Below are 7622 nucleotides of genomic sequence, written 5' to 3' on the forward strand. Positions count from 1 at the left end.
AGACGCTTGTGGCATGGCGCTCCAGCACCTTCAAAATTAATGACTCGGGGTGCCTGGGTGGCTCAGTGGGTTAAAGCCTCTGCCTTCAGCTCAGGTCATGATCTCAGGGTCCTGGGATGGAGCCCCACATCGGGCTCTCTGCTCAGCGGGAAGCCTGCTTCCTCCTCTCTGCCTCTCTCTCTGCGTACTTGTGATCTCTGTCAAATAAATAAATAAAATCTTTAAAAAAAAAATTAATGACTCAGGTGAGTTGAAAACGGGAAGCGGGGGCTGGAACCAGGCCCCAAACCATCCTTAGTCCTACGAGGCTGCGTGTTTAGAACAAGCTTGCAAGCAAGTTGCAAAGTTTACCAGCCTACCCAGAGGAAAGGCTGATTCCCTGCCAAGTCTGCTTGATACTGGAAGTAAAATAAATGAAATCATTTCTATAAACAGTCCCTCCTGCCAGACTGATTAAATGCCTGTGTGTGTGTGTGTGTGTGTGTGTGTGTGTGTGTGTGTGTGCCCATCAGCCTCATCTGTTCTAACATTTAGGCCCCCAGAGGGCTAAATCGGATTGAATGATAATCCCAGGGATTCTGAGGGAGGGCGGGAGGAGAGCCACGCCGCAGCTTTACAACACGGGTTTGAATTCAAAATAAGCAAACCGATTCATGATTTTGCCCTGGACGCTGTCTCCTCCGTCATTAGACCCCCTCCACCACACCCCCCAAGAGAAGGGACAGTGTCTGTCCCTTTAATCAGCAGCGTCCCCACTCTCCAGGGTGAGTGCGCAGACCCTCCCCCATCTTTTCCTTGCTCCCCCCCATTTCAAGTGCTGATTAATTGCAGGGTGAGGCCCCCAAAACAGGCTGGACCACATTATTTCCGACGTGGCCTCTTTTCCGTGGTGCTGCCTTGAAGCCACAGTAGTCAGCAGTGTTTAGCTTGTCACTCTCCCGACACTCTTTACTTAGACCCGGAGATGACACATGTGATGGAAAGAAGAACTTTATTTTCTGTTTCTTTCTCCCCCAGAGAAGGAATTGGAGGGCAGAGCAACCGGAAGCTGCCTCGGCCCGGGATGCTCATACAGAGGCCAGACCGTGGATGCTAGCCTGGAGCCCACCAGGGGCACCTCCACCCATGCAGTCAAGTGCCAGGAGTGAGGGGGCCCTTGGGGATCACAGGGACGCAGGCCCCGCCCTCCCCGCCTCAGAGACCTGCTGAAGGTCCTTGCCTGGAAAAGTGCTCTGACCTCAGGGAATCCTCGAGGGCTTCTGATGCTCGGCCCTGCTCTCTGCCTCAGAGGCCTGAGCCCTATTCCGGTGCAGCCCCACAAGGGCCTGTGCGAAAATTAAAGAAGCGTGCTTCCTGGGGATAAGTGAGGTCCTTGCAGGGCACCTAGCTTGGGGATTGGATGCAGATTTTCACCCCCCTCCCCCCTTCCCCGGCCTCTGGGTCTTCACAAGCCCAGAAACAGGAGGGTTGTTATCTTACATGTGGGGAAACTGAGGCCCCCGTTCTAGGACACAGAGCTACCAGGGGTCTAAAACCCATTGTCTTGCATCTCCTAGGAAGACACCCTGCTAGACTGCCAACCTGCCCCCACAGAGCCTCGGGGGACATGGGGACCCAGCTAGGAAAGAGAGCAGGTGACACCCCCCGCCACCACCAACAGCCCAAACGCCCTACCTCCAGCAGTCCGGGGAGCTCCAGACCCTTCACGAGGGGGCCACAGAGAGGCAGGCACTTTTTAAATAAACATCGTTTATTTTATTGTTTATTTTAATAAACATCATTTTCTGTTTGTGTGAAGTTTTACCAGTGTGGAAGCCTGTTCTCCTGCAGGATCTTGCCCGAGCCCCTGACTCCAGCATGAGGGGTTGCTGGGCGGGACGGCAGCCTCCTTGTTACAGATGCCCCCTGAATGGGGCTCACCCATCTCCTGCCTGGCGAAGCTGAAGCTGGGGCCCAGCACTCATTTCAGAGGGTCCTGGGGCCTCTTGAGCTGGGACCGGGTGCCAGGGTCTGATGAGAGCTGGAGAATCCCTGCCCACCCAGCAGACCCTGGCCGTTTCTGTACCAATCATTCCACTCACATTCCCCCGCAGGCAGCGTGTGTGACAGAAGACTGAAGACACATGGCTTAGCAGGAAAGCACCTAACCACCCTGGGCCTCGCTTTCTTTGCCTGTGGAATGGGCGTTTATAATTAATTATTATTAATTATTAATAATAGCATTGATTATTGTTAGTATTTATTAGTAGTATTAATCGAATCCAAAGGGTCTCTGTGAAAATGCGCCAAGGAGTTGGTTGTAACATGTTTTCACACAGAAGCTGGTTCACAGGAAAGACCCGCTCACTGTTACATTGTAGCAATTTGTCGTATGGGCCTGGACCCAGGGACACAGCTGCGAGGAGACACACAGGCTCCTCCCCTCCAGAAGCTTTGTGTCCACGGAGGGAGAGACAGCCACTGTGTGATGTACAGGGAGCCAAGGCCCATGCAAGGGGAAGGCCACAGAGGGGCAGCTGACCCAGCCAATGGGGCCACGGAGGCTCCCAAAGAAATGTCTTCGAAGACCTCGTGCGTGCTCCGGAGCAGTCCCCACGGAGAGAGGGGACTTCTGACTCCCTCAGAAGAAAGAGCAGGTGCAAGGCGGGTGCGCTCACGTATGGCAGCGCAGGTGGACGGAGGAGGCAGCAGGCTTGGGGACAGTGGAGAACGGGAGGGTAGGAGAGAGAAGAAGTGCCACGGAGAGAGGGGGACTGTCACAAGGGAAGAGACAGGCAAGAGGGGGCCAGGTTAGCAGGGGCACCCAGCCCTGGGGTGTGGCAGCAACCAGCATGGAGAAGTAGGGGTTAAGGACAGGCGTCCTCTTTTTTATTTCAAACCGAAGTGAAGTGCCCTGTGAGCTAGCTCTGGTGCTATAGGGAACTCCCATGAGCACTCCCGCTGGACCTGAGCCCCTGACCCGGGAAAGAGTGTCCCCCAGCCTCCCTACAATAGTCCTCTAGACTCTGATCCCTCTTGGCCTGGTGACCTGGGGAGGAGGGGGAAAAGGAGAGGATCCCCTCTTGCCCACCCCAATCCTCTCCTCCAAGAGCCAAAAGGCCTGACTGCCTACATTCTGCTGCGTGAATTCACAAAATCCCTTCTCCCACCTGGGCCTCAGTTTCCTCCTCTGTGAAATGGATCCATTTCCTTCCTCCTCTCAGTCCCTGGTGTTTACACCCATTTAGTCTGGGTACTCAGCAGGCCAGCAACAGAGGCTCTCTGCTTTCTTTCTTTCTTTTCTTTTTTTTTTTTTTAAAGATTTTATTTATTTATTTGACAGAGATCACAAATAGTCAGAGAGGCAGGCAGAGAGAGGGGAAAGCAGGCTCCTTGCTGAGCAGAGAGCCCGATGTGGGGCTCGATGTGGGGCTCGATGTGGGGCTCGATGTGGGGCTCGATCCCAGGACCCTCCGAGCCAAAAGCAGAGGCTTTAACCCACTGAGCCACCCAGGCGCCCCGAGGCTCTCTGCTTTCTTGATTCCTTAATGGCCCACACCTAGGGGGGCTGTGACCCGCAAATGCTGGGGATGGGCAAGGACCCGATTGCTGACCAAGTCAGCTGCTCTGTCCCGGACTGGCTGAGCCAGGGTCAGACCCTCTTTAGGCCTGGCAAGAGGCCCAAGCTTAGCGTCTTTCCTCAGCTGGGGGTTGCCCTGTGTCCTCCCACATCTGACAGGCCTCCTTCTGCTCCAAGGGGCAGCTGGAAGTTGGGGACATCTTTGGCTGGCTGCCTCCCTCCTTCCCGGCTCCATTCCCACAGCTGTGGCTGCACTCCCACCTCTGCCCTGAGCTTTTGTTAATGATGAGTTCATGCGACATCTCAGAGGGAGGGCTCCTGGATGGGCGGACAGATGGGGTGGGGGGAGACGCTGCAGGTCCCCTACCCCCCGTTTTCCCAGAATGCTCCTCTGCCCTCATCTGCAGGGCTGTAGTGAGCAAGACAGAGACCCTGAGATGAACGGATGGTGGCATCTTGGGCAGAGCGAGTTCTGTGGCGGGGCTCCCGGACTGGCCGGCAGAAGACAGGCTGGTGTAATGTGGGAGGGTCCCCTATGGGGCCTTAAGCAACCTCTGGGGGAATCAATGGTCAGTGAGTCCTGGGCAGGAGGAAGTTAGAGCCAATGATCCTAAGCGATCTCATGTGTGGTCTGAGTTGGGTTGAATCTATAGTCTTCCATGTCCTAGCTATGTGACAGTAGACAAGTCATTGGGCTTTTCAGTGTTTCAGTTCCTTGGTGCAAAATAAAAGGAAATAGTGCCTCTAACAGGTTGCTCTCATGGAATCCATATAAAGTACTTAGCACGGCACCTAACCTCTAGTAGGTGCTCAATAAATGGTGGTGCAATTATTTTTATTCCCATGAACACTGTGAGCACTGTGGGTTGATGGGGGAGGGGGCTGTGCTCACTGCATCGTTGATATGAACTTCAAGTCCTGGACCCCTAGAGAGATTTGGGTATGGGAGGAGGAAGAGAGGGATGAGAAGCAGGAGGAGGGAAAGAAAGATGGGGGAGGAGAAGGGAAGGCAGAGGGAGGGGAGGGGAGCAGAGGGAGGAGGAAGAATGAGAGGGAAGATCCAGCTGGGCTGCCTCAGTCTCTGGGGAGGAGAACACCAGTGAGTTGGCTCCGGGAGCACCGAAAAGACTTGAGACTTGCTACAGGTGGGGTAGGGGTGGCTCTCCCTAGAGGGCTGCTGCCCAGAGCCTGGCCCCTGGGGCTGGGGATGACCCTCTGTGTTCCAGAGTGGACCACAAGACCTTGAGTCACTGCTTCCCCTGACCCAACGGAATGCAGGTTGGGTGAGAGGCACCAGCCAACAGGTGAGCCATTCTTTCTTCCCTGAGTGCTCCGGGCTGTAGTGCACGAGCCCAGATGTGGTGCCCTCTGTCCCTCTTTGGAGGTGAGGGACAGGTAGAGAGACAAAGGCAAAGAGCTTTGCTGTCCTCTTTCTGGAAGGACCAGAGCCTCCCCCACTGAGCAAAGGTGGCCACTCTCCGGGGATCACCAGGGCTGGGAAGTCTGGGCACACAGGAGGCCAAAGCAGCCGGCCGAGAGCAGCCTCTGCGGCCTTGGCCATGGAGTTCCTCCCTGGGTGGCATTCCTGACCCACTCCCTGAAGAATGCTTCAAAGCGCGGTCTAAGGAGTCAGACACCCATGGCCTTGAATTTCACTTATGAGCTGGGAGACCTTGAGAAAGTCACTTACTTCTCTCAGTCTTAGTCGTCCACAGGAGGGGAGTTAGTGGGAGAATCGAACACTGTGATGTGGGGACAGCGCTTAGCAGACCAGTGTGTAAAGGGCTGAGGCGGAGGGGGACGGAGGGTAAACATGTTCTTCCTCCTCTCCTCTCCTCTCCTCTTCTTCATTCATGGTAGGAGCAAGAACCCTGTGGCCCACTTCCCCACTTACCCCACTCGCCAGCTGCCTCTTCAGGTGGCCAAGGCTACCCGCACGTGAGCAAACTGCCCCCCAGATGCTTGGCGACAGGTGAGTGGCATCTCCCCCACTGTCTAGCACTTGTGTGTGTCCGGGGATGAGCAGGGAGCCAGTGTCCTCTATGAATGGCCGTGACCCTGGCAAGGGGTTGGGGGGCGGGGAGGCAGAGGAGCCGAGGCGAGCTAGATGAGCAGGTCTTGGGCCCAGACGCAGAAGGCCTGGGTCTCTCTGGCTGCCTGGGAGGGGTAGCAGGCGGCCTTCAGGGGAGCCTGGGAAACCCTCTCCCTCCCGGGCCACAGGCAGGGGTGGGAAGTCAGGGCCCACAGTGGCTTTTGTGCCCTACACAATTACAGCCACTCTTCTGAATAAAGGGGCAAACAAAGGGGCCTTCGGAAGTGGCCACGCTGCTCAGCACCCGGGGAGGCCCCAGGAAGCCCCGTTCTTACTAGCTGCCCACCCAGGCATCCTCTCAACACACCCCCACCGCCCCACCACGGGGCGCCAGCTGGGCCCCAGCCACCCACAGCTTGGCAGCTGTGTTAGGGACTGATGAAAGCTGAGGGAACCTGGTCCCCCCCACTCCCCGAGGGGCCTGGAAAGTCCCAGAAGAGAGCCAGTCAGGGGCGGGGGTGGGGAACAGCAAAAAGGCTTTCTCACTTGCCAGGACAGCCACAGGGACGGGTGACTGATGAGAAAGGCCTTCGGGCCTCCAGGGAGCGATGGGCCTCCTAAGGGGCCGCTGGTCTGCAAACAGGGTGCCGCCCCAGGAGGCGTGGAGAGAGCCCCTCTTCTGAAGTCCTCCCCCCAACCCCGCAGGTTAGTCACACCCACCAGACCTGTGTCCCTCACCAGCTGAGGGAAAGCAACCTCCCCCTGGGGGAAGCAGTCCGAAGTTCCCCGGGAGTCCGAAGCCCTGGGCTCTGCTGCTCCGGCTGTGGGGTCTCCGCTGGCTTCCAAGCCCACTGAGGCATGGTTTCTTCATCTCTAGATAGCGCTGGAATAGATACAGGGCTTGCTGCGTGGCGTGATGCAATGAGCATCGGCCCTGACACACTGGACATGCTCTAGAAATGGCATTTCACGTGTTTCGTAGGCCCTATTTGAGGGTTCTAAATTAGTTGTGTCCGGGGCGCCTGGGTGGCTCAGTGGGTTAAAGCCTCTGCCTTCGGCTCTGGTCATGATCTCAAAGGTGCTGGGATTGAGCACCGCATTGGGCTCTCTGCCCAGCGGGGAGCCGGCTTCCACCCCCCGCTGCCTGCCTCTCTGCCTACTTGTGATCTCTGTCAAACAAATAAATAAAATCTTTTTAAAAATAAATAAATAGGGACGCCTGGGTGGCTCAGTTGGTTAAGCGGCTGCCTTCGGCTTAGGTCATGATCCCGGCGTCCTGGGATCGAGTCCCACATCGGGCTCCTTGCTCGGCAGGAAGCCTGCTTCTCCCTCTGCCTCTGCCTACCACTCTGTCTACCTGTGCTTGCTTTCTCCCTCTCTCTCTCTGACAAAAATAAATAAATAAATAAATAAATAAATAAATAAATAAATAAATAAGTTATGTCCAAAAGTGGTGCTCAGACAAAGGCTTCCAGCAGTCTTAGGAAAAGAGGTGGGCTGGGGTGATGAGGACAGGCACTAAGGGCTCCTTCTCCAGTATCTACCTTTATTATTTATTTATTTATTTATTTATTTATTTATTTTAAAAGATTTTATTTATTTATGACAGAGCGAGAAAGGAACACAAGCAGGCTCCCCGTTGAGCAGGAAGATGATATGAGGCTCCATCCCAGGATGCTGGGACCATGACCCGAGCCGAAGGCAGACAATTAACGACTGAGCCACCCAGGCACCCCAAGTATCCACATTTTGAAAGGAACTTTAATATTATTTTATTATTTGGAACAACTGTAGACTTACAGAACAGCTGAAGATCGTACAGAGTTCCCACAGACCCTTTACTCGGATTCTCGAACATTAACATCTTAGATAACCACAGTACCTTTGTCCAAACTCATAAGGAAACGTTCCTACCATACAGTCATCCCGCGTATCTGCGGGGGGTAGATTCCAAGACCCCCAGTGGATGCTTGAAACCACGGATAGTATGAACCTAATATATACTTATTTATATAATATAAAAAATATGTT

The sequence above is a fragment of the Lutra lutra genome, chromosome 7 (assembly GCF_902655055.1).
Source record: "Lutra lutra chromosome 7, mLutLut1.2, whole genome shotgun sequence".
NCBI lineage: Eukaryota > Metazoa > Chordata > Mammalia > Carnivora > Mustelidae > Lutra > Lutra lutra.